The sequence below is a fragment of the Panulirus ornatus genome, chromosome 8, assembly GCF_036320965.1.
Source record: "Panulirus ornatus isolate Po-2019 chromosome 8, ASM3632096v1, whole genome shotgun sequence".
NCBI lineage: Eukaryota > Metazoa > Arthropoda > Malacostraca > Decapoda > Palinuridae > Panulirus > Panulirus ornatus.
Window position 1 is genome coordinate 26,055,677 of NC_092231.1, and position 25,217 is coordinate 26,080,893.

General features: G+C 46.6%; 1 protein-coding gene across 15 annotated transcripts in view; it reads left to right on the top strand.

Annotated features, from left to right (window-relative positions):
• Positions 1 to 25,217, top strand: part of LOC139749872 (CUGBP Elav-like family member 4) — a 1,199,110-nt gene that overhangs the window by 346,691 nt on the left and 827,202 nt on the right. The gene's annotated exons all lie outside the window — the stretch shown is intronic.

The window sequence follows — 25,217 nt, forward strand, 5'->3', positions numbered from 1 at the left end:
CTGTCTTTTTTTTTCTCTTTGTGTCACATTTTCTTTTCTCCTCATTTGTTATTCTTTCATTTATGCTCGAGATCGTCTTTCATTTTCCATCGTCATTCTTCCTCCTCCTCCTCCTGCTGTGCCATTCATCTTTTATGCTCTCCTTTCGCTCACCTGTCTATTGTCTTTGGAGACCTTCTCTTCATGGTGTGTGTGTGTGTGTGTGTTCTCCTCCGCCATTGGCTTCCTCTTCTATTATGTATTTCTCTCCTCCCCTTGCAACATTCTCAACTTCTTCCATGAAACACTTGAGACATTCTCTCATCCTGTTTCGTCCCCTGTTCTCTCTCTCTCTCTCTCTCTCTCTCTCTCTCTCTCTCTCTCTCTCTCTCTCTCTCTCTCTCCGTAGGCACTCTTTTTGTTCTCCTTCAGTGTTCTCTTTCACGGAGCACTTATGTTCAGCGCAGGTGTTCTCGTTATTTTGTTCATCATTCTCCTTTTCTTTCTCAGTATCATTTCTCCCGTAGCTCCAGATTTCCTCCTTTCTTTCTTTCTTATTCTCTTTTCTAACCATTCTCTCTGACATTTTCCTTTAATCCTCCTCCTGTACAGCTTTCTTTTTCTCCATCTTCGCAATCTCTTCTTCTGCTTCAGTATATATATATATATATATATATATATATATATATATATATATATATATATATATATATTGCTTCGTCTTATCTTTCTGTTTATAGAACTATCCTCCTCTCTTCGCTGAACATGACTGACGTGTTAAAGTATGGTAGAAAGTCCCGCTTTTTCCTCCCGTCAGCAGGACCTTATCCACTTGTCCTGATCAGGGCAGTCGTCTTTTTATTCCAGTACTCTGTTATCATTACCCAATTTAACTCCTGCGTGGATGTATTTTCTATTGTTATACTGATTACCTCTTCGTACATTCTCCCTCCTCTTTCCCCGTTGATCAATTTCTTCTCTCTCCTTCACACCGTCGTATGTAATGTCCTCTCCCGTCTTCTCCCGCATTTATTGTGTCTTACGCTGTTTGGTCATGTCCTCCCCACCAGTTCGCTCCATTATTTAGTTAATCGTCATAACCACCATGTCCCCCCTCCCACCTTCCTCCTCCTCCTCCTCCTCATCCTCATCCTCCTCCTCCCTCCCTCCCTCCCTCCCTCCCTCCCTCCCTCCCTCCCTCCCTCAGATCTAGTCAGTGACGTGGTTATGTCCTAAGTGTCGCTACGCATCTTTAGTGACCCATCATGTCATGTTCTCATCTCCCCATACCTCGTCCTTAACACCCCCCCCCACCTCCTCCCTACTGCCTTCTTCAGTTCTCTCTCTCTCTCTCTCTCTCTCTCTCTCTCTCTCTCTCTCTCTCTCTCTCTCTCTCTCTCTCTCTCTCTCGTCTCCATTCGTCCTTTCTTGGTCTTCTTGAGGATATTACTCTTATCGTCCTCTTCCTTAAGGTACGAGACTCTTATCGTCCTCTTACTCAGGGTACGAGACTCTCATCGTCCTCTTCCTCAGGGTACAAGACTCTTATCGTCCTTTTCCCCAGGGTACGAGACTCTTATCGTCCTCTTCCTCAGGATACGAGACTCTTATCGTCCTCTTCCTCAGGGTACGAGACTCTTATCGTCCTCTTCCTCAGGGTACGAGACTCTTATCGTCCTCTTCCTCAGGGTACGAGACTCTTATCGTCCTCTTCCTCAGGGTACGAGACTCTTATAGTCCTCTTCCACAGGGTACGAGACTCTTATCGTCCTCTTCCACAGGGTACGAGACTCTTATCGTCCTCTTCCACAGGGTACGAGACTCTTATCGTCCTCTTCCACAGGGTACGAGACTCTTATCGTCCTCTTCCACAGGGTACGAGACTCTTATCGTCCTCTTCCACAGGGTACGAGACTCTTATCGTCCTCTTCCTTAGGATACGAGACTCTTATCGTCCTCTTCCTCAGGGTACGAGACTCTTATCGTCCTCTTCCTCAGGGTACGAGACTCTTATAGTCCTCTTCCACAGGGTACGAGACTCTTATCGTCCTCTTCCACAGGGTACGAGACTCTTATCGTCCTCTTCCACAGGGTACGAGACTCTTATCGTCCTCTTCCACAGGGTACGAGACTCTTATCGTCCTCTTCCACAGGGTACGAGACTCTTATCGTCCTCTTCCACAGGGTACGAGACTCTTATCGTCCTCTTCCACAGGGTACGACCCTCCTCGTCTTACACACCTTAGTTAACGCGTCATTGTCATGCCTCTTCACCTTCACTCGTAAATCTTGTCATGTTCGTTTGTCTCCTTCGTACCCACCTGGCCCGCTACTCGCTTCCCTCTGACTTACAATTATCGGGTCCTTCTTGTCCTCCCTCTGTCCCCTCATTATCCTGCCATATCCTCTCTTGTCTCTCTTGTAATCCCGTAATTACCCTGTCGTGTGCTCACCTGTCCTTCGTCCATCCCCTGAGAATGACCGGGGTCTTGTCGACACCCCTGCTGCCTCTTGTGTCTCTCTCTCTCCGAGGCCGTTTCAGTGTGGCATATGACACGACCTGGCGTATGACACGGCCTGGCGTATGACACGACCTCGGGCATTAATTGCCACAGAGTCAACAAGACTGCGTGGGAGGGGGTTGGGGGGGATGGCTAGGGGGACTGAGGTCATGTGGTCCCCCCCCCCCCCTCTCACCTCCCCAAGCCCTTCGGTAGTCAAGGATTTTATGTCACTCTTGGAATCCAAGGAAATCCCGCCTTTGTCTCCTTCTGTCCTAGGTGTCATATTGGCCCGGCAGATGACAGTGGGTTGGGACCAATATTCAAATGATTTTACGGTCAGGAGACTGTCTTGTGAGGTTGGTGCGCCCCTAACCTTTCGAGCACGAACGGTACGAATCTGGAGCACGAACGGCACGAGTCTGGAGCACGAACGGTACGAATCTGGAGCACGAACGGTACGTATCTAGAACACGAACGGTACGAATCTATAACACGAACAGTACGAATCTGGAGCACGACGGTACAAATCTAGAACACGAACGGTACGAATTTGAAGCACGAACGGTACGAATCTAGAACACGAACGGTACGAATCTGAAGCACGAACGGTACGAATCTAGAACACGAACGGTACGAATCTGGAGCACGACGGTACAAATCTAGAACACGAACCGTACGAATCTGGAGCACGACGACGGTACGAATCAAGAATACGGTACGAATCGTCGTATTGAAGGATCGTACCATTGTCCTCGTATTGAAGTAGCTGTTACCGTCTTACTCTGTTGTGATGTCTCAGTTATCGTATCGTATAGCTCAGTTATTGTACGAATATGCTTAGTCATGGTACCACTGTGCTCAAATATCGTACCGTTCTGCTCAAATACCGTACCACTGTGCTCAAACACTGTACCGTTGTGCTCAAATATCGTACCGTTGTGCTCAAATACCGTACCGCTGTTCTCAAATATCGTACCGTTCTGCTCAAATACCGTACCACTGTGCTCAAATACCGTACCACTGTGCTTAAATATCGTACCGTTCTGCTCAAATACCGTACCACTGTGTTCAAATATCGTACCGTTCTGCTCAAATACCGTACCACTGTGCTCAAATACCTTGCCGTTGTGCTCAAAGTTAGTACTGGCGTGCTGGTCAAGCGCTTAGAATTAGAAATTAAGAATTATTGAACACGATGTTAAACCATGTAAGGCATTTTGCTCACGTAGGACCATACCCGCAGCGGTCGCCTCCATGATCATACCTTATATCCTTCAGTAGGCAGTATAATGCTATGCTCCATCAGTGCAGGACCACAGGACTTCCACGAAGGGTTTTAAGACAGCGCAAAGCCTCCTTCTGTGGTCGTAAGGTGTGTGTGTGTGTGTGTCCTTTACCCGTCATCCCGATTAAATTACCTCCCGATAAAGCCTTCATGTGCGAGATGAAAAGGCTTTTTGTGGATTAGGTTCAAAGTTACGTTGGTGTCAGTAAGTCGAGGGAGCCTTATCGACGTGTAGTAAAGTAGAGGCTTTCATTATCCTTGTCCCCATAAACCGGGGGAGGGTCGCTCCAGCCTCACTGTCATTCCCTTAGATTTACCCGGGCACTCACGCGCGCCCGCACGTGTGTCTGTGTGTTTGCCGACGTGAGCCTGTGTTTACGTTTGCAGACATTGTTTGCCTTGTTTGGACACAGACTCTGCCTTACGAGTCAAAGATCGTGCCATTATGCCCTCTGGTTGGTCAACGGTTATGTCAAAACAATGATTCAGGTCAGAGGTCACGCCATCATGCGCATGGTCGGGTCAAAGGTCACGACATCATGCGCAGTGTTAGGTCAAAGGTTACACCTTGGGTCGTAACTCATCGTGACTGAACCATTCCTGTGAAGCTTAACCATGTAAGCTTTCCAGACATCGATCCTAGTGGTAATCTAAGCTGCTAAGAAGCTTTGAAACAGTGAGTCTGGTAGTGCCTGTATTAAGCATAGGACTGTGAAGAAGTTAAGCTGGAAAGCTCTGAAAGAGAAGTAAGGTTATTAATGGTAATCCAAGTATATGGTTGTGAAGCAACTTCAGCGGCGGAACTTGAAGAGAAAGCTTAGTGTTCTGAATGTAAGCTGCGAAGAAAGTTAGAAAGCTTTGAAAAGAAGTCATCCTGAGTGTTTTAATCTGGAACCTTGTACTCATGATGGCCTTGGAACCTTGTACTCATGATGGCCTTGGAACCTTGTACTCATGATGGCCTTCAGCATTTGGTAGGTGTAATACGGTTATGTATCTCAGATTCAGCAGCGTTTGAGCCGAGCTGTTGCCGGATTTCAGAATTTTCCGGATTTTGGGTCCCACTTGGTACCGGACCGGCATTGACCTCTCCTTACGGATGGTAATTGCCAAATTTCCAGATGACAGCTCTAATTAAACTAATACGCTGTGCAGTTAAGGTCATTGATGGAGTAGAGATATAGCGATAGATCAGTGAACAGAGGATAGGCAGGTCGAGGATCCATGATAGTGAAGGAAGGGATAGGCGGAAGTAAGTGATGAGTTATAAAGGGACTGGTCGAAGATTGGAGTGGAGGTAGGGATAGAGGGAGTTCAGAGTGGGGTGGATAGGGATGGAGGAAGTTTGCAGTGGAATGGATTGTGATATGGAGGGAGTCCAGAATGAAGTGGATAGAGACAGATAGAGATCTGGAGTCTTCCCACAAAGTCAGGGTGTTGCCCTGGTGACTGGAGGTAGGACCCCAGAGTTAAGGGTTGACCTGAAATGATGATGGGGTTGGTCTAGCGCCCAGGAATAAGGAGATGAATAATGGTGGACGGCCAGCGTAACTTAGGAGGCTTTACCTGGTAGCTCGAGGTGTTCCACAGATTCAGAGGAGGACCTGGTGACTAAGGGCCGCCTGGTTCATATGACCACCTTACCAACACCCTCAGCTAGATGGGCCAGCCAACGTTCCCGTCTTTTAACTAGCGTCCGTCTGTCTGTTCGTCTGTCATTTTTTGTATCGGTCTGTCAGTCTGTCACCACGATCGCCCACAGTCCCCGTCTCTTGGACGGAATCTGATTTTGTTGAGTCCGTCCAATAAGGTTGACGACGAAGCTTCTCCTCTCCCTCCACCCTCCTCTGTCTGGACTCCTCTCCTTCCTCCATCTTCCTCCATCCATAATTCTCTCCCTCCACCTTCCTCCATCTGTACTCCTTTCCCTCCTTATTCTGTATTCTGCCTCCATCCATACCCCTCTCCTTACATCTTCCTCCATCAAAGCTCCTCCCTTTCACTTTCCATATGTACTCCTTTCCCTCCATCCACCTTCCTCCATCTTTACTCCTCTTCCTCCACTCATCCCAATCCCTCCCTTTCCCTCCCCCATCCCAGTAACTACTCCCACCGTTCCCTTCCCCCTCCCATCCCCATTACGTCGTGCCCCATGACCTCTGAACCCTCTCCCCCTCAGTCCCCCTCCCCCCTACTATGTATGACCAAAGTATAAACCGAAAGTTTACTTTCCTGGAGAACAGCAGAGGCACTTGGCCAAAACACCCACATAAGTAAACTGTTTACAGTGTGCACGAGAATAAAATGAGAGTTTTACTGGATACTGAGGCCAAGGTCTCAAGTTAGACGAGTTGCCATGTGCTCTGAGGCTGGATGAGCCGCCATGGGTTCTGTTAGTTAAGCGAGTTTGCCATAGGGTTTGAGGCTAGACGAGTTGCTGTGGAGTCTGAAGTTGGAAGAGTTGCCGTGGTGTCTAAAGTTGGACGAGTTGCCATGTGGTCCAAGCCTAGATGAGTTGCCATGGTCTGTGGTTGAATAAGCTGGTATAGGAAGTGAGGTTGGATGAGTTGCCATGCGGTCTAAGGTTGGATGAGTTGTCATGATATTTGAGGTTGTATATGTTGCCATGGGGGTCTTTCCTTGGATGAGTCGCCATGCGGTCTAAGGTTGGATGAACTGCCATGAGGTCTCGGGCTGGATGAGCTGCTATGGACTCTTAGTTTGGATGATAGGTTGCCCTGGGGGCTAATAAGGATGGATGGGTTGCCACTGGTCACTTGTATTACAAGTTGATGCTCAGTAGATGCGTATTTTCTGTACGTCTTTTTATGACACAGTAACATTGGTCTTTTGTCTCGTGTAGAATGTGATGTATTAGTGTCGCTAACTTCTTGTGTTGGTTGATTTTAGTAGCAAAAGTTTGGCAGTTGATTTTAGGACATTTTTTTTTTTCCTCATTTTGAAAGTGATTTTGATTTACGATAACAGGTTATGTACCGTAAGATAGAGAGATGAGGGTGTGTGACATGAGTAAAATGACTAAGAGTGTTTAACCCAGAGTTTCCTCATTTCTCATCGATTAGTGTTCCTCCAGCTGTCTCCAACACAGATATCCTCCGACTCTCACCAACACAGACTCCCTCAAATTTTCCCCCAACACGCACTTTCTCCAACTCTCCCAACACACACTTTCTCCAACTTTGCCCAATACAGACTTCCTCCAACTATCCCCAACACAGACTTTCCTCCATCAGTCCCCCCCCCCCCAAACCAACGCCCCCTTTCTCCACCCCCGCACATAATTTTCACGGTGGCCGGCCCACTAATCCCTTCTGCCACTATCCCGCCCCCAACACCGCTCACATCTGCTCCCGGGGACAGGCAAGAGGAGGGGGGAGTGGTGTGTGTGTGTGTATGTGTGTGTGTGTGTGTGTGTCCACGATATACTCAAGAAGCATTAGCAATACTGTTCAACTCTACAAGCACTGGCAACACTGTCATTGCTGACGAGGGCTGGCAACCCTGTTCTACCCAACACTGACTGGCAGTTATGTTATACCCAGCAGTGAACGGCTCTGATATACTCAAAAAAGACTGTTATACCCAGCAGTGAACGGCACTGATATACTCAAGAAAGACTGTTATACCCAGCAGTGACTGGCAACACTGCTATACCCAGCAAGTATTACCAACGTGAAGTGAAATATTGTTCACATGTTGGATGCGCAACGCCACTGACGCGGGTACTAAACATCCACAGGAGGGAGAGGGCCTGGATTCCTTTGTCATTTTAGAAGGTTTGTGATTGTCCAATGGACCTGTGTATCACAAGGGTGAAAATATAAGTTACAAGACAAACTACAAACCAGTAGTACAAACGTTATACATCATTCATTTCTCTCTAAGTGAAATTTGAGCCATATGTTGACTGACACAGAGATACTGAGCAGTTCACATATCTTGGGTCCAGCGGGATCTGGATGACAGGATCCCTCGCCTCTCTTATCACCTTCATCATTACTGTCGAATTTTTGAGGCACATACGAGAAAAATGAATGATAGAATGATATGCTCATGATTTATGTAGAATGATATGCTCGTGATTTTTGAGGCACATACGAGAAAAATGAGGGATAGAATGATATGTTAGTGATAGATGTGGCCATGATTCACGGTACGCAAGGTGTGGAGAATGGGAATAACTTGAGAAGATGGGTTTGACATGAATATAAATACAGTCTACAGCTTCTCCATGTTATTAAGTACGAAACTCTCATGTGTGAGTGAGTGTTAGAAGCAGCAGTCGGTTGCCGGACGTTATCTATTGTGACACTAATGATAACATGCTAATCAAAGATGATTAATCTCTATTTCTTTCTCTGGAGGACATGAAGTAAAAATGATATATAGCGCAGCAGAGCGACACGAACAATCCCCTTGCACGTTAACAGAAATGTGAACTATACAGGAATGATTACATTTAATGACCTTTACTCCAGCAAACACAGCCGAGGAACTGGTGCCTCTCCGGGAAGACGGTAGGCTGGATTCTCCACGCCGTCAAAACGAGCAGCAAAAACCGATAATGATACTTTCCAAAGCACTTGTTCTCTCCACAGTAGAGTTCTATTGTGCGCTAACGTCACCATTCAAAGCTGGCGAAATTCTCGAGTTAGAAAATGTGAAAAGAACATTTTCAGGTCTCCTTGACTCTTTCAGGAATCAGAACTACTGTGAACGACTGAAAACACTCAGGCTTTATTCTTTGGAACGCAGACGGCCGCTATACACCGCTGGGACCCCACCTCTTATCCTTGCATTTTAGTCATATAGATTTTCGAATTTTCCAGTGGTACTCGCATTTGCTTCCTCTTGTTTAACTTGTTGCACATTTTCACTGATCTTTGGTCGAAGGAATGTTTCTTTATCATAATTTACCCTCAAAATTTCATGAAAGTCCAGTCCCCAGTTAACACTCAGAAATCCTCTACATTTTACCATCACATGCACGAAAGACGGATATAAATGCTAAGCACAAGCAAATGCTCAAATAGAGAAGTAAATATCCGAGAGTTGAAGGTGTTCACCTCCCACACTCCCATGTATACAGCTGGACCCCAGGCCCCACATACTACCATGTACTCTTCTCAGCCCCGGCCCCACTTTGCCTTGTGTTCTGCTGGACACCAGGTCCCCCACAACACCTTGTGTTCTACTGGACCCCAGCCATACACTTATACATTTCCTGCGGATGTCAGACACATTATGGAATGCTTAAAGGGAAAACGAAAACTAGGGGACTGAGACGAGCTTTTCAAGTCCACGTTACGGTAAACGAAAGTTAAGGTCTGGCTGTAGCCCAGACATCGGCAGACGCAACACACGGGAGGTCCCAGCAACCCTTTTGACACGGGTCGGCGATCCCATGTCCACAATACCCTCGTGGTGGCCCAATTACCACTACCAGTGCACGGAACACTGGTTCGAATCCTGGCTGAGGCACATGGAGGATGGCGAGGGTGGGCATCCTTATTGCTCAGGCCGACCGTTGATATAAACAATGTATTCGTTCTAGCGTGCGTGTTGTTTGTACGTGAGTCTTGTACGTGTTTCAAGTACATGGGTTTTGTAGGTGGGTTCGATATGCGTTATTAGGACAAGGTTCCGTACATAAGTTACGTGGATTTTCTACGTGGGTTTAGTATGAGGCAGAGAGGGCAAGGAGTTCTGGCAGTGGGAGGGACGGGTGTGGCGTAATTGATCGCTGTAAGAAACGTTCGCCTGAAGGTGTTTGGTGTGGCTGTTTACACTGGGGAGGTCGCTTTGTGCACTCCGATTTTTGGAATCCTTTGGGATTTGAAATTTCTTTGGTTTGGAAAGACCGGTTTACATAGTTCATTTTCCGAGTTTATTGTGTAAGAACGTTTTAGTAATATTATAGAATGCTTTTCTTTAGTTGTATCAGGAGATCAGTTCACTGGTTATTGGGAATTCCTTTTTCTAGCTAATAGAACTCCAAGGAACGCACCATTGCATCACACACACTTTCTGGCAACAATAAAGTAATCGTATTTAACCTCTGAAGCATGGCAGTACGACCCTTGAGCACGACGATACGACCCTTGAGCATGACTGTACGACTCTTGGGTATGATGGCTTGGCCTTTGATCTGACCCTGAAAGCTCATGCCAAAGGCCAAGCCATCCTACCCCAGGGTTGTGCCGTCGTGATCAAGGCTCATACTGTCGTGTTCAACAGCTTGACACGCTAATGGAGAAAAAGAAACTGTTCACTAGTAGTTGTCACCCCAATCGATAGTTCCTTAATAGTTGTTTTTTTATGTTGAAAAGAAAAGGTTTTAAGGTTGCAGCATTTAAGACTTGATAATGAACAGCCCAGTCGTGAGGTATACTTCTTGATATCCAGGTACACACACGGTAGTATCTGGTCAAGTGCAGATTTACAGTACGGTAGAGTAATACGTTGTCTGTGTCTCAGTGAGAGGTGGTTTCCAACAGGGAGGTCTTCTGAGCCCAACTTCATTTGCCCACAACATTGGTTCTGCACGAGAGGAGATCGGATCTTATTAAGCTGGGTTTCATACAGGCACTGCCATTGGTAGTACTGTTGACTGTCTTATCACCAGCGTTCGCTAGTGTTGTATGAGGATGAATGGTAGACAGGAGTGTAACATATAGTTCTATGCTCAGTCTTACGTTCAACTCCAGTAAAAGTATTGTGTAGAAAGGCCATTTCTGTGAGATGTTCTTGAGAAGCATTTTATACCATTTGCAAAGGGCATTTTGTTAAGTATTCCGATAGAGTGAGGGACCAGAGTGTAAGAACCAATGCTATTAAGATTGACTCTTGGTCTGCAGTTACGATAAGTGAATATGATCATCTGGACTCTCTTGGGCTGGAGTTACGAAGTTTTTCACTCATTTCTTCGCCTCTATATCTATGAACCGTTGGACACCACCGGGGATAGTTTAAAACGGGTAGACTGAACGTGAGTGGGGGGGAGTTCTTCAGATGAGCCCTTGGTGTTAACCCTATACTAATAGTGGCCTCAGCCTTAACTCGGGGTGCGCTCCTTCGCCCAGGGGCATTAGTTCATAGCTGAGTAAGTTCCTGGGTAATAAAAACAGTAATGACGCTAATCATACCTGATCGCCTTTCCCGCCTCAGCGACGTAATGTCTGGAGCAGACGACCGAGCCTTCGAGGAGAAAATCCTCTCTTGGTCTCTCACTCGGTTTCTGAGTTTAGATAGTAATAAAGCTGGAAGGAAGGGTTTCCAACCCCTCGCTCTGGGTAGTAATAGTAATAAGAATGATAATTATGATAATGATCATAGAATTAATAACAATAATGATAACGATAGTAATAATGATGATCTTCACGAGTGTACCTAACACAGGGACCCGGCCATGAAGTACAGTGGCCTGGCACTTTGGTATGATGGGCTTCACCCCCTCTTCTCGTGTCGCGCTCTTTGACTGCGGTTTGCGCGGGAGGTTAGAGGCTCAGGGTTGACCTGGTTATTGCTTGCTGTGGGGCAGTTCTGGGGGGCCATCTGGTGCGAGGGAATTCCCTTGTGTCCAGTATATTGGCTGGAATTTAGCGAGGGGGGTGAGAGAGAGTGTGTTGCACCGTGCATTGTTGTTCTGGTGTGACGCGGTCTCTCTTGTAAAGGAACCAGCTGTCTGACTTCCATCACATCCTGGTTCTTTATACCCTCGCCTTGAGTACTTGAAGGATGATACACTGGGGAAACATAGCTGACATCTCGAAGATACTCCCAGGAGCTAAAAGGAATGATAGGATGTGAATGAACTGTGTGTTGTGTGATGCGGAAGATTGGCTTGCTGGAGGAAAGACCAGCGGTAAACCCAAACCCCCTCCCACCTAACCCTCCCATCTCTGATGAGAATTTCTTTTAAATAATGATGGATTTGTCTCTGGGGTTTAAGTATCTTAATTTAAAGGTGATTTTGGTTGTGTTGGTGATGACCGTGGTGGTGGTGATTTTGGTTGTGTTGGTGATGACCGTGGTGGTGGTGATTTTGGTTGTGTTGGTGATGACCGTGGTGGTGGTGATTTTGGTTGTGTTGGTGATGACCGTGGTGGTGGTGATTTTGGTTGTGTTGGTGATGACCGTGGTGGTGGTGATTTTGGTTGTGTTGGTGATGACCGTGGTGGTGGTGATTTTGGTTGTGTTGGTGATGACCGTGGTGGTGGTGATTTTGGTTGTGTTGGTGATGACCGTGGTGGTGGTGATTTTGGTTGTGTTGGTGATGACCGTGGTGGTGGTGATTTTGGTTGTGTTGGTGATGACCGTGGTGGTGGTGATTTTGGTTGTGTTGGTGATGACCGTGGTGGTGGTGATTTTGGTTGTGTTGGTGATGACCGTGGTGGTGGTGATTTTGGTTGTGTTGGTGATGACCGTGGTGGTGGTGATTTTGGTTGTGTTGGTGATGACCGTGGTGGTGGTGATTTTGGTTGTGTTGGTGATGACCGTGGTGGTGGTGATTTTGGTTGTGTTGGTGATGACCGTGGTGGTGGTGATTTTGGTTGTGTTGGTGATGACCGTGGTGGTGGTGATTTTGGTTGTGTTGGTGATGACCGTGGTGGTGGTGATTTTGGTTGTGTTGGTGATGACCGTGGTGGTGGTGATTTTGGTTGTGTTGGTGATGACCGTGGTGGTGGTGATTTTGGTTGTGTTGGTGATGACCGTGGTGGTGGTGATTTTGGTTGTGTTGGTGATGACCGTGGTGGTGGTGATTTTGGTTGTGTTGGTGATGACCGTGGTGGTGGTGATTTTGGTTGTGTTGGTGATGACCGTGGTGGTGGTGATTTTGGTTGTGTTGGTGATGACCGTGGTGGTGGTGATTTTGGTTGTGTTGGTGATGACCGTGGTGGTGGTGATTTTGGTTGTGTTGGTGATGACCGTGGTGGTGGTGATTTTGGTTGTGTTGGTGATGACCGTGGTGGTGGTGATTTTGGTTGTGTTGGTGATGACCGTGGTGGTGGTGATTTTGGTTGTGTTGGTGATGACCGTGGTGGTGGTGATTTTGGTTGTGTTGGTGATGACCGTGGTGGTGGTGATTTTGGTTGTGTTGGTGATGACCGTGGTGGTGGTGATTTTGGTTGTGTTGGTGATGACCGTGGTGGTGGTGATTTTGGTTGTGTTGGTGATGACCGTGGTGGTGGTGATTTTGGTTGTGTTGGTGATGACCGTGGTGGTGGTGATTTTGGTTGTGTTGGTGATGACCGTGGTGGTGGTGATTTTGGTTGTGTTGGTGATGACCGTGGTGGTGGTGATTTTGGTTGTGTTGGTGATGACCGTGGTGGTGGTGATTTTGGTTGTGTTGGTGATGACCGTGGTGGTGGTGATTTTGGTTGTGTTGGTGATGACCGTGGTGGTGGTGATTTTGGTTGTGTTGGTGATGACCGTGGTGGTGGTGATTTTGGTTGTGTTGGTGATGACCGTGGTGGTGGTGATTTTGGTTGTGTTGGTGATGACCGTGGTGGTGGTGATTTTGGTTGTGTTGGTGATGACCGTGGTGGTGGTGATTTTGGTTGTGTTGGTGATGACCGTGGTGGTGGTGATTTTGGTTGTGTTGGTGATGACCGTGGTGGTGGTGATTTTGGTTGTGTTGGTGATGACCGTGGTGGTGGTGATTTTGGTTGTGTTGGTGATGACCGTGGTGGTGGTGATTTTGGTTGTGTTGGTGATGACCGTGGTGGTGGTGATTTTGGTTGTGTTGGTGATGACCGTGGTGGTGGTGATTTTGGTTGTGTTGGTGATGACCGTGGTGGTGGTGATTTTGGTTGTGTTGGTGATGACCGTGGTGGTGGTGATTTTGGTTGTGTTGGTGATGACCGTGGTGGTGGTGATTTTGGTTGTGTTGGTGATGACCGTGGTGGTGGTGATTTTGGTTGTGTTGGTGATGACCGTGGTGGTGGTGATTTTGGTTGTGTTGGTGATGACCGTGGTGGTGGTGATTTTGGTTGTGTTGGTGATGACCGTGGTGGTGGTGATTTTGGTTGTGTTGGTGATGACCGTGGTGGTGGTGATTTTGGTTGTGTTGGTGATGACCGTGGTGGTGGTGATTTTGGTTGTGTTGGTGATGACCGTGGTGGTGGTGATTTTGGTTGTGTTGGTGATGACCGTGGTGGTGGTGATTTTGGTTGTGTTGGTGATGACCGTGGTGGTGGTGATTTTGGTTGTGTTGGTGATGACCGTGGTGGTGGTGATTTTGGTTGTGTTGGTGATGACCGTGGTGGTGGTGATTTTGGTTGTGTTGGTGATGACCGTGGTGGTGGTGATTTTGGTTGTGTTGGTGATGACCGTGGTGGTGGTGATTTTGGTTGTGTTGGTGATGACCGTGGTGGTGGTGATTTTGGTTGTGTTGGTGATGACCGTGGTGGTGGTGATTTTGGTTGTGTTGGTGATGACCGTGGTGGTGGTGATTTTGGTTGTGTTGGTGATGACCGTGGTGGTGGTGATTTTGGTTGTGTTGGTGATGACCGTGGTGGTGGTGATTTTGGTTGTGTTGGTGATGACCGTGGTGGTGGTGATTTTGGTTGTGTTGGTGATGACCGTGGTGGTGGTGATTTTGGTTGTGTTGGTGATGACCGTGGTGGTGGTGATTTTGGTTGTGTTGGTGATGACCGTGGTGGTGGTGATTTTGGTTGTGTTGGTGATGACCGTGGTGGTGGTGATTTTGGTTGTGTTGGTGATGACCGTGGTGGTGGTGATTTTGGTTGTGTTGGTGATGACCGTGGTGGTGGTGATTTTGGTTGTGTTGGTGATGACCGTGGTGGTGGTGATTTTGGTTGTGTTGGTGATGACCGTGGTGGTGGTGATTTTGGTTGTGTTGGTGATGACCGTGGTGGTGGTGATTTTGGTTGTGTTGGTGATGACCGTGGTGGTGGTGATTTTGGTTGTGTTGGTGATGACCGTGGTGGTGGTGATTTTGGTTGTGTTGGTGATGACCGTGGTGGTGGTGATTTTGGTGGTGTTGGTGATGACCGTGGTGGTGGTGATTTTGGTTGTGTTGGTGATGACCGTGGTGGTGGTGATTTTGGTTGTGTTGGTGATGATGATGGTTGTTGTGGTGGTGATGGTGGTGGTTGTGATGGTGAGGATGGTGATGGTCATAGGGTGGTGGTGATACCCAGGAATTCAAACAGCACCAGACTTCTGGTTGTTGTAGATAGTGGAGGAAATATGGAACGTATAAATCAGTGTGGCACAGAGCACAAAGACATGCTTGTGTAAAGTAGAAAATATATTATAAATGTTTCATGTTGCTGAGGAGGTGCAAATTGTGACAGCGACTTGTAAAGAGTAAGGATAGTTTTCCTGGACTTAAATTCCATAGCCATATATCTTTCATTCCATGAATTTTGCTTGACTTTTGAACTGCATTTTTCTTTTTTTTTTTGCACTGTTTCTTGGTTTTAGATCACCAGCGATTATTACACCCAAGTGTTTTTCCTCGTTTACCCTTTTGCATATCAATAGAATTCACATCGTAGCTTCTCTTTTCATTTTCACTGCCGACGTGTCAAACTTTACACTTGTCGATGTCAAAATTCATTTGTCACCTGTGAGCTCAGTCCATCAGTTTGTCTATATCAGTTTGAAGCTGCAGACGTTCAGTTTCTGTTGTAAATTCAGTATCGTCTGCGAATTTCGATATCTTACAGTGCAGTCCATTATCAGCATCATGTATATACATGAGAAAGAGGAGCGACCCGAAGACTGATCCTTGTGGCACTCCACTTGTTACGTCCAACCATTTTCAAGCTTGACCATTAATTGTTACTCTTTGTTTGCAGCCAGTTAACCAGTTTCCTAACTACCGAAGTACAACTCCATCAGTGTCTTATAACTTAACTTTAGTTAGTAACCAACGTTTGGTGTGGAGCTTTATGGAATGCGTTTTGAAAATCCAGATAAATGATATCATCGGTATTATTTCATGGTACATGTTGATTACATCCTTAAATAAATCAGACAAATTTGTTAGACATGAACGATGTTGCTGAGAGCCATATACTAAGTGTTGGTTCCCTAAATAGTGTACAGTCTTTACAGAACGATGGTGTCCATAAGTTGACCAACTTATGACGTTAACCTGATTGGACGATAATTTCCGGGTAGTGAGATTTTTTTGTTTTTTTTTTAATGGGTGTTACATCAGCAAGCTTCCATTTTTTTCTGGAACTTTCCCCTTAGCAGCTGACATACTGAAGAGCGTAGTCAAGGGTTTCATTATCTCATTTTTCGCCTTTTTCGTTGTCCTCGGATAAGACTTATCTGGGTCTGCTGTTTTATGTATTTTCACTTCATTTAGTGCTTCAACTCTTATGTCCATATGTCGCAAAATGTTTTCTTTGTAATAGAACTGGATTCAGGGACACGAGCTGCGTCAGCTGTAAATACAAATAAAAAAAGATGCGAAAAAAAACATTTATAATCTTTGCCATACCTTCGTTGTGAATCAAATCTCCATTGCGTTTAGTAATGGCCCAGTTGACTGGGTAGTGACTCTTTTGATTCTGCTCTAGCATATCCTTCGGGTTTCTTTTGCTATTTTCAGCAATATACGCTTCATACTGATGTCTACTTTGACGTATTCGTTTCTTCGTTTCTGTACGCAGACTTGCGTAATTTGCTTTATCCTGCTGGTTATTGATCATTTTTGAGTTTCTTATGTGCTGCTTTCTTAGACAACAAACACTTCTTTATGTCATCGTTCCACCATGTTAGTTTTGCTCGTTGGCACAAATGATCCCTCCTCTGCTTTGAACGTTTTACTGAAGCTCTCCCAAGTTACGTGCACATCGCTTTCGTTTATGATATCATCCCAAGTTTGCTTGTCAAGAGCAATGTGAAGATCTTGAAGATTTGCAAGTCTAAGATTAGTTATTTTTTGCGACTCCCACGTTGACCAGAATTCGAGCAGTGTTGAAAGTTGACTGAAAATTGACTCGCTGGTGATCACATGGTTGTAATGTTGGTGATCGTGATGGTGTTGATGGTTGTGGTGTTAATGGTGGTGATATTGGTAATGATGATGATAGTTTTGGTGGTGTTGACAGATGCAATGGTGGTGGTGATGGTATTGGTAGTGTTATAGATGATGGTGGTGATTACGATGGTGATTGTGGTGATGGTGGTTTGTGGTGGTAATGATGGTGATGGTGATGGCTATGGTGGTGGTGGTGGTGGTGGTAGTAGTAATGATGGTGATAATGTTAGTTGTGGTGGTGACGGTAGTGGTGATGTTGGTTGTGGTGTGATGATGATGATGATGATGATAGCTGTGCTTTGATGATGGTGATAGTGGTGGCGGTGGTGATGATGATGGTGGTGGTGATGGTAATGGCAGTATCTGTAATGAGTTCACCCCTTCCTCCCTCGCATGACCTGTGACCCATGACCCTTGTTATCCCATCATCAAACGCACTTGACTGTTACCAGGTCACAGTCCTGGGTGCTTCGTGACCTGTCCTACCCGTGACGTGGTGCGGGTGGGGAGCAAAAGTCAGCATGAGTTCCCCCTTCGAGCTTCACATCGTTTTCTATCGTTGTGGGAAGTCTGGCTGGATCGCTGAGGTCATGCGAGACAGAAAACGAGCCGTGACCTCTCACGAGTATCTCCAAGATTAATCCTGTCCTTCCTGTTCCATGAGACCTTACATCACGCCTCCTGTTCCACCAGGCCTCCAACATGCTCCTGGTGCACCCTTGTTGGTGATTTGCTCTCGGATTATCTCACAGGTGAAGCTGATTATGTCTCATAATCTCTCAAGTCATGCTGATGATGTCTCATCATCTCACAGATTATGCCATGTCCTCTTTATTCCCCTTCACGTCTTGTCTGATAATCGTGTTCACTTCTCGGTATGATAGTCATGTTCACTTCTCGGTATGATAGTCATGTTCACTTCTCGTTATGACACTCATGTTCACTTCTCGGTATGATAGTCATGTTCACTTCTTGTTATGATAATAGTGTTCACCTTCACGAGTAAACACCGGGCTTGGATTTCTCGGTGAGTTTGGGCGTGTAAAACACACTCAAGACATTTCCGTACCGTCCCAGCGACTTGACCCACCATGTAACAAGAGTTTACCAGTCCCAGAACTGCCTTCCCATAAGAGTGAGGAACTGTCAGTGATAAATAAGATCAGAATTATTGCAGTCTATAGCCTCAGTACACCACAAAGATGGACACATACTCATGAGCCTTTTTTATATAATTTCGTGTAAAGAAATTTTAGGAAATATATCCAGCAGGTGTTCTGCGTTGATGAAATTATTGGCTGTTAATTCACATCATTCTGGTGTTCAGGATGGGATCAGTAATGACGCCTGAGTAAGGTTCACACCTGGATGGAGACGGAATATCGTCTTGGCTCGCGCGCGTGCGTGTATGTGTGTGTGTGTGTGTGTGTGTGTGTGTGTGGTAGAGAAAGCTGACACATAAGTAACCTGACCTCGGCAGGAAGACTTCAAAACCAGTTCTTTCACAGGCTGTAAATTGTTTACCCGAATGTCATTTTCTTTCTGTTTTCGTCACGGTGAAATTTGTAAACACAATTTACAGTCACTTTCTTTTTTCTTTTGATTATTTATGAATGTTTCAGATATCATATTTCAGGCATTATTCTCCGTGATGCATCGCCATACTTCAGGCAGCAGCATCAGATTGTCATCGCTACAGAACTATAGTTTTACTGAGTCGCCATCATAACCTAACGTTGGCAGCCTGGTCATCTTCAATGCCAGCTTTAATGTCATATATATAATCCAGGTCTTGATGGGAATTGACGGTCATGGAAAACTATGAGGGTTTAGCCCTCGTCATGCGGATGTCTGTTTTTTTCGCATGTCATTGGGAGATGCATTTCTTCGTCTCTCTTTCTCTCTCTGTCTTCAAGGGGGTGGGGGGATCCATCAAAAGTTTCTCCATTGAGCAAAAGTGACACTTTGGATTACCAAACTTTGGGGAATTTTTGATGCTTCGCGACTTTTTTTTTCATCAGTCTCTTATCCTCACCCCAGCTTAACATCATCCCACATATCCTTTGATTACTACGAGATCTTGCGTTTATCCGTCGACCTTCGGCCTCTTCTTTCCTCCTCCCACAACCTCAAATTGACCTCCATCACACCATCAATCCATCAGTCCTTCCGGCCTGGTGTCACCCCCGCACCCGTTCCATCCTCAACCCCAGCAAGTCCATTATTTTCGCGGGTCATTGTGAGGAGAAGACCGTGCACATCTCCCTCTCTCCCTGTGACAATCGTGCCGTAAAAGTCGTCCTCCCCCGCAGAGAGGGAGAGAGGGAGGGGAGGAGAAAGGGTCTTCACTCAGTTAATTTTCCTCACAGATCTATCAGCTGTGAGAAAAAAGAAAGAATAAAAAGTTTTGTGATGGAGGAGTAGAGGTTGGCATGATTGTGGTAGGTCGTGAAGAATGTTGAGCCAGGCTCCTGCTGGCTCCACCGTGTGTCTGTATGTACGTCTCAACAGATTTGGTATATATAAATAGAATAAGGTTTTGACAGCCTCCAGCGGGGGTCTGTGCTAGGGAAGCGACCTCTCCTAGCGAGCCTTGGTATGATGGACTGAAGGGAGTTGAACTCCCTTGACAGATGGCCATGTTGTAAATCTTGTAGTAGTTCACCAGTAGGACGAGACATGGTCTTAGGGGTAAGACTGTTCCAAGCCTCACTTGTGGCCCGGAATGCTGGAAGTCTCATAATAATCGTAGGGGACTTCAGCTCTTATTGCGGTCCGCTATCGACGAGCACACCCGGTACTCCAACACCATCACTGCAACTATTGCGCCAGACACCATCGCCAGGGTGACCGCCACAAAGCCTAACCTCACCCTCCTTCCCCAGGAACACCAGTCCCAGCACGACCTGCACCAGGGGTTCCAGCCCCATCAGTTCCAGCATCACTCGTGCCAGGGGTTCCAGCCCTGTCGGTTCCAGCATCACTCGTGCCAGGGGTTCCAACATCACTTGTGCCAGGGGTTCCAGCCCTGTCGGTTCCAGCATCACTCGTGCCAGGGGTTCCAACATCACTTGTGCCAGGGGTTCCAGCCCTGTCGGTTCCAGCATCTCTCGTGCCAGGGGTTCCAACATCACTTGTGCCAGGGGTTCCAGCCCTGTCGGTTCCAGCACCACTCGTGCCGAGGGTTCCAGTATCACTCGTCCTACGGGTTCCAGCCCCGTCAGTTCCAGCCGCATGCCTTTCAGCCAGAATCATTTGGCTTCCAGCGAGAAATATTTGGTATGTCGCTGCTGCAGGCTCTCCCACCAGCAGCAACAAGTCTCCAGTGTCCCACACTGTAACGGGAGCTGTGCTCCTGCCGCTTGTGTTGCTCTTCCTCTTGTTCCTCCTGATCCCTTTCTTTTCACCCTCCCTCAACATTTTTCTCTTTATTTACCATAGAAATGGTGTTTCAGGAGGGTTCGCTGTGCTTCTAGCGAAGCATGGTCATGGTCGTCCCAGTGTTTCCTCCGCCATCTTCCTCCTACCCTCCTCATTTTCCTTCTTCCCACTCTCATTTTCTTCCTTTTCTTCGCCTTCTGTTTCTTTCCCTCTGTCTTCCCTTCTCTCCTTCCCCTTTTCCTTATTCCTGATCTTCTCTTCCTCCTCTTTTCGCTGACCTTATCTCCTTTTTCCCTTGTGTCTTTTCACCTCCTCCTCCTCCTCTTCTGCTTGTCCCTGATCCTGTTATTTCTCCTCCTCATTCACGTTCACATTCATCCCGTGTTTCCTGTAGCGCCCACCATTACCCTCCTGACGCGAACCTGCCCACCACGTCCTCTGTGTGTACCTTCTGTAGTCCGAGGCTCTCTGACCCGACGAGGGAGGAAGGAGAAAGAGCAAGAGGTCGTCGTGTCATCATCCCTGACCTTCCTCACGCGATCATCATGTCCATCGGTGTGACGATATCTATCCTCCTTCAGCTCCTCTTCCGCCTCTTCCACCCTCTCGTCGTCGTCGTCGTCCTCCTCCCATCTCGTTATCGAAGTCGCCCTTCTCTCTTCCCAGGTGTTCCATGCGTGTTCTGAGAGGTTTCCTTTCTCTCGTTATATTCCTATTTTTTGTGCTAGGGCTCCTACCCGACTACCAGACAGTCTCTCTCTCCCTCCCTTGTATCTCCATCACCCTAGAAGTCTTCCCTCCCTACACACACATCTCCTTCCCTCCTTTAAAGCCTCCCCGTTTCCCTCATTGTTTTCTCTTCAACCACCCTTAACTTCCCCAACCTCCTTCCAAGCCCCTCCCTCCTCACAAGCGTCTCTCCCTTCGCCCTCCTCTCCTCTACACTCTCCTTTCCTTTCTTCCCCTCCCTACACCCCTCTCCCTTTCCCTCCCCTGCCCTCCTCCTCCTTTCTGTCCCACAAAGACACCCTTACGCTGATGGCATTCTCTTGAGACGAGCGCCTCCAAGAGGACCTCCTCCTCTTCCCCAGTTGATGGGATAAAAGGTTTACCAACAAGACACGAACTCATTACATGTGGAATTATTGGTTGGTCGTGACGCCCTTCGGAGATGCAGGAGGGGGAGTGGTGGTGGGGACGGGGATTGATCATGGGGATTGGTTATTGCTCTCTCTCTCTCTCTCTCTCTCTCTCTCTCTCTCTCTCTCTCTCTCTCTCTCTCTCTCTCTCTCTCGTGATTAATCATGGGGATTGGTTAATGTTATCCACCTCATCTTTCTTTCTCAGGTGATTGGTCGTGAAGATTGGTTATGGATCGTGTATGGTAATTCGAGAAGTTTTATATGTGAATTATTGTTATGGTGATGATTATATGTGGGGAGTGGATGACCTGTTACCTTCGCCTATCAACCTATGTATATATATATAGATTTCGTGTACTCATTTTCACTTACCCATTCGCTCTGATGATACAGTCACGATTGTATGGGGAGAAACTGTATCACCCTCACGTGTTTGTGAAACACGACATTAATTACTGGTATTGTGTGAGACCGTCACATCAGTAGATGCACACGTGGCTGTATATGTAATATATATATATATATATATATATATATATATATATATATATATATATATATATATATATAGCCTAGAGGTTGAAGGGTAGGGTGGGTGGAGTAAGGGATACCCGAAGAAGTGTGAAGTCATCACGGAAAACATTGGGATTGTGTAGTTATGTATTACGTCTTCACATGAGCAAGTGTTGATATGTATTTAGATAAAGATGGCCCTGGAATTCATTGTTGTGGTGAAGATGAGAGAGAAAAAAGACATGAATATTCGTACAGACTCCAGGAGGCGAACAATTCTCATTAGATCATGAAAGAAGGAAGATCAGAGAGTAATGGTCTCGGATGACCTTCATCCCTGCCAGCAGAAAGCAGAGCAGCCGTTGGCTCGTTAAAGAAACTAGTGGGCTGGTGGGGTGTGTGTGTCTTTAAGACGAGACAGAGAGAGGCAGAACCAATCATGACATTCCTCAAATCACTTAGCGGTGTAGCGTGTGTGGAGGACGATAGTGTCAAGAGGGAATAAGCCAGTTCCTCAGATACTAGAACTATTGGGAACAACTGTTGTAAATCAGACTGTATTCTATTTAGCTCAGGTGGGACAGATGAACTATGATTTGCACTGGAGTAATCCAGGAACCTGTACTCCTCAATCAACACTTATGAAATTAGGCCTTATTGCATGTGGTATATGGGATGTGCAGTAAGTATGGATTTTGCCATAGTGTGGTTGGGGGTTATATACGTGCGTTATTCTCCTGGTACTGGATGTACGTGTTATACCAGGAGCACGTGATGCCTCCTGTGGTAGGGATGTGCACATGGTATGGGTTGTACTGGAAGTATAGAGTGCATACACGTTACGGGAGGCAGGCGTGCCCCGGCATCGATGCGACCCGAGGCCCGTGAGGCTCAGAGATAGCGCAGGCAACGAGGACTTGCCCCCATCGTTCCACTGTAACATCGCTGTTAAATCACCAGTGTAAATATCCTTGAGCGCCTGTATAGGAGGGTGGAAGTGCGTCTTTCGTGTTTACTCCTCTCGTGATTTTTGCCCATTCTTCTGTACCGTTTTTATGTCTTATGTTTTGTATTCAGTCTCCTTAGTGATTCCATATCTTTATCATTTATTGTTACTCCTGGTTTGATTCGTGCTTCAGTCGTCTGTTCAAAGTTGTAAGTTTCATCTCCCGGCGGGATCCATTGTGCTCTTGTGTTTTTCCTGCGACCGTCGACCAAACTGTGGGGCCTGGAGACCCCCGAAGCCATCATAAGATCTACATGAGGTGTCTCAAGCCCTCTCCTGAACCTGAGTACTGCCAGTGTGCTGGATCCTGCGGGTTTCTTGCCACCTGTTAACTTTGTACTCCTCCTGTCCCCAGGCCTACACCTACTTATGACCCCCCAGCAGTACTCTCAAAGTAAAACTACTTTAGTCTCTGCAAGTCAAACAGCCTTGCACTGGTGTTAGGCAAGATAAACTTTTATTTTTTTTTTGTGTGTGAGAGAGAGAGAGAGAGAGAGAGAGAGAGAGAGAGAGAGAGAGAGAGAGAGAGAGAGAGAGAGAGAGACGTTCAGTACCACAGCGGTAGTTTGTTTGGATTTTGAGGGTAATCATGGGACTGTAGGGTGTGTGGGTGTGTGGTGATGGATGAGGGAGTACAGAGGTAGAGATGTGAGGCTTTTGCCTCACCGTCCTGACGGTGTGTAGTGTTGATAAGGTGGTGACAGGATGGTTGTGTTTCTCAGTATGCAGGCAGGGATGTTAAATGTGTAGCATTACGTGGGTGTTAACATCCTTCACACTTCTCTTTTAGATCCAGAACCCAGCCATCTTTGAAAGCTTCGGTGGACTGTAAGATTTTAAAGAGACAAATGTTACAGAAGAGGACGAGCCTGCCTGGGCTTGGCTGTATCTGGAGAAGACGAACAAGAGTTGTATGTGACGTCAAGCGTGCGTCCCAAGTATCGGTAAACAAGGAAATTATACAGGACGGGGCAAGTTTTGAAAAAAATCGATGAGCCGTGTTGTAAATATCCACACTCTTGCTCTCCCCCACACACTCCAACACTCTCACACTCTCACCGGCCCCGCCCAGGGTTGCCACATCTACTAACCTCCCAACCTTCGACAAAGGGACTATCCCTGATGATGGCTTCATACCCTAAGATGTAATGATGTTCTCTGCTTAAATGAAAAGGAAGACTTAACTATAGACGTAACATTGCCATGTAGGATTGCTCTAATGTTGTGATGTGTTGTGGTAGTGTGGAAGCGAGGCTGTGAGAGAGAGTCAGCAGTGGGTAGTGTTGCAAGTCCTCTTACAGTCTCTGTTCTACAGCGTCACGTAGATGTTCTTCACTTTTCTATTTTAGTCCAGAGCCCTCTTCTTTACCAGCCTGACGCCGCCTCTTTTGTACTCTACGCAAACTGTTGTCTGTCTATATGTATTACCTGTAACTTTGTTGTCATTGTGATATGGCAACGCCCTCCATGTGGATGGGATTCGTGTGGAGTCTTTTGGTTCGGCATCTGTGATGAGACGTTTTGGTGGTGTGCATGGATGAGTTGTGGTGTCTGTATCTTTCCTTCCATTGCTGTGGTTTGGAACTATACCTTCTCATGGCTCTCCTGCTTACAACTTGACACTGTAACACACACGTATCCTACTGCCTCCATAACCATGAAGTTATTCCTCCACACCTCTCTGTGCTTCTCTACCTCTTCAGTCATCACTTTTATGTTTCGGATGAGAACTTTCTGTAGCTGGAGCCTTTCAGCCACAAGAGAAGAATACGGGTCTGACTTGGTAATATTTACGAGATCCGATTTAAAAAGCGGTTCACCTCTCTTTATGTGGCTGAGATGACTGTAACTTATTCTTCCTGACGCCGGGGCACATCACTGATGTGAATGAAGTCGATGTCAGGACACATATGCTGAACTCTCTCACATTATACCGTTCTCTCTTCCCTCATTTCGCCTTTCGTATGTGTCCACATGTTTTCTTTAGTCTTACGTTCGTGTCTTAATCTTTCCAAGGGTAAGTTATGTCCCCTCCATCAGTGGGCCCTCTGAGGGATACGCCAGTCTCCCATCCTATGTTCCTACTGAGAACTACGTACGCCCAGCATACAAAGCCCCTTCAGAGGGCTACGTATGTCTCCTACCAGTACTCCTGAAGGAGGCTACGAATATCCCCCCCCTGGTTCTCCTGCCGAAGGAGGAGCACAGTACGCCCCTCGAAGCGACTATCCTCTTAAGGGGTTGAAATCCTTCAGTGCAATTTCTTTTTTTTTAAGACCGAAATTATTTCATGGTTTTCGATGAGAGGTGTGCATAGCGAAGCTTGTGGGCGAGTGTCAAATATTAGCTTATCATCAGGACC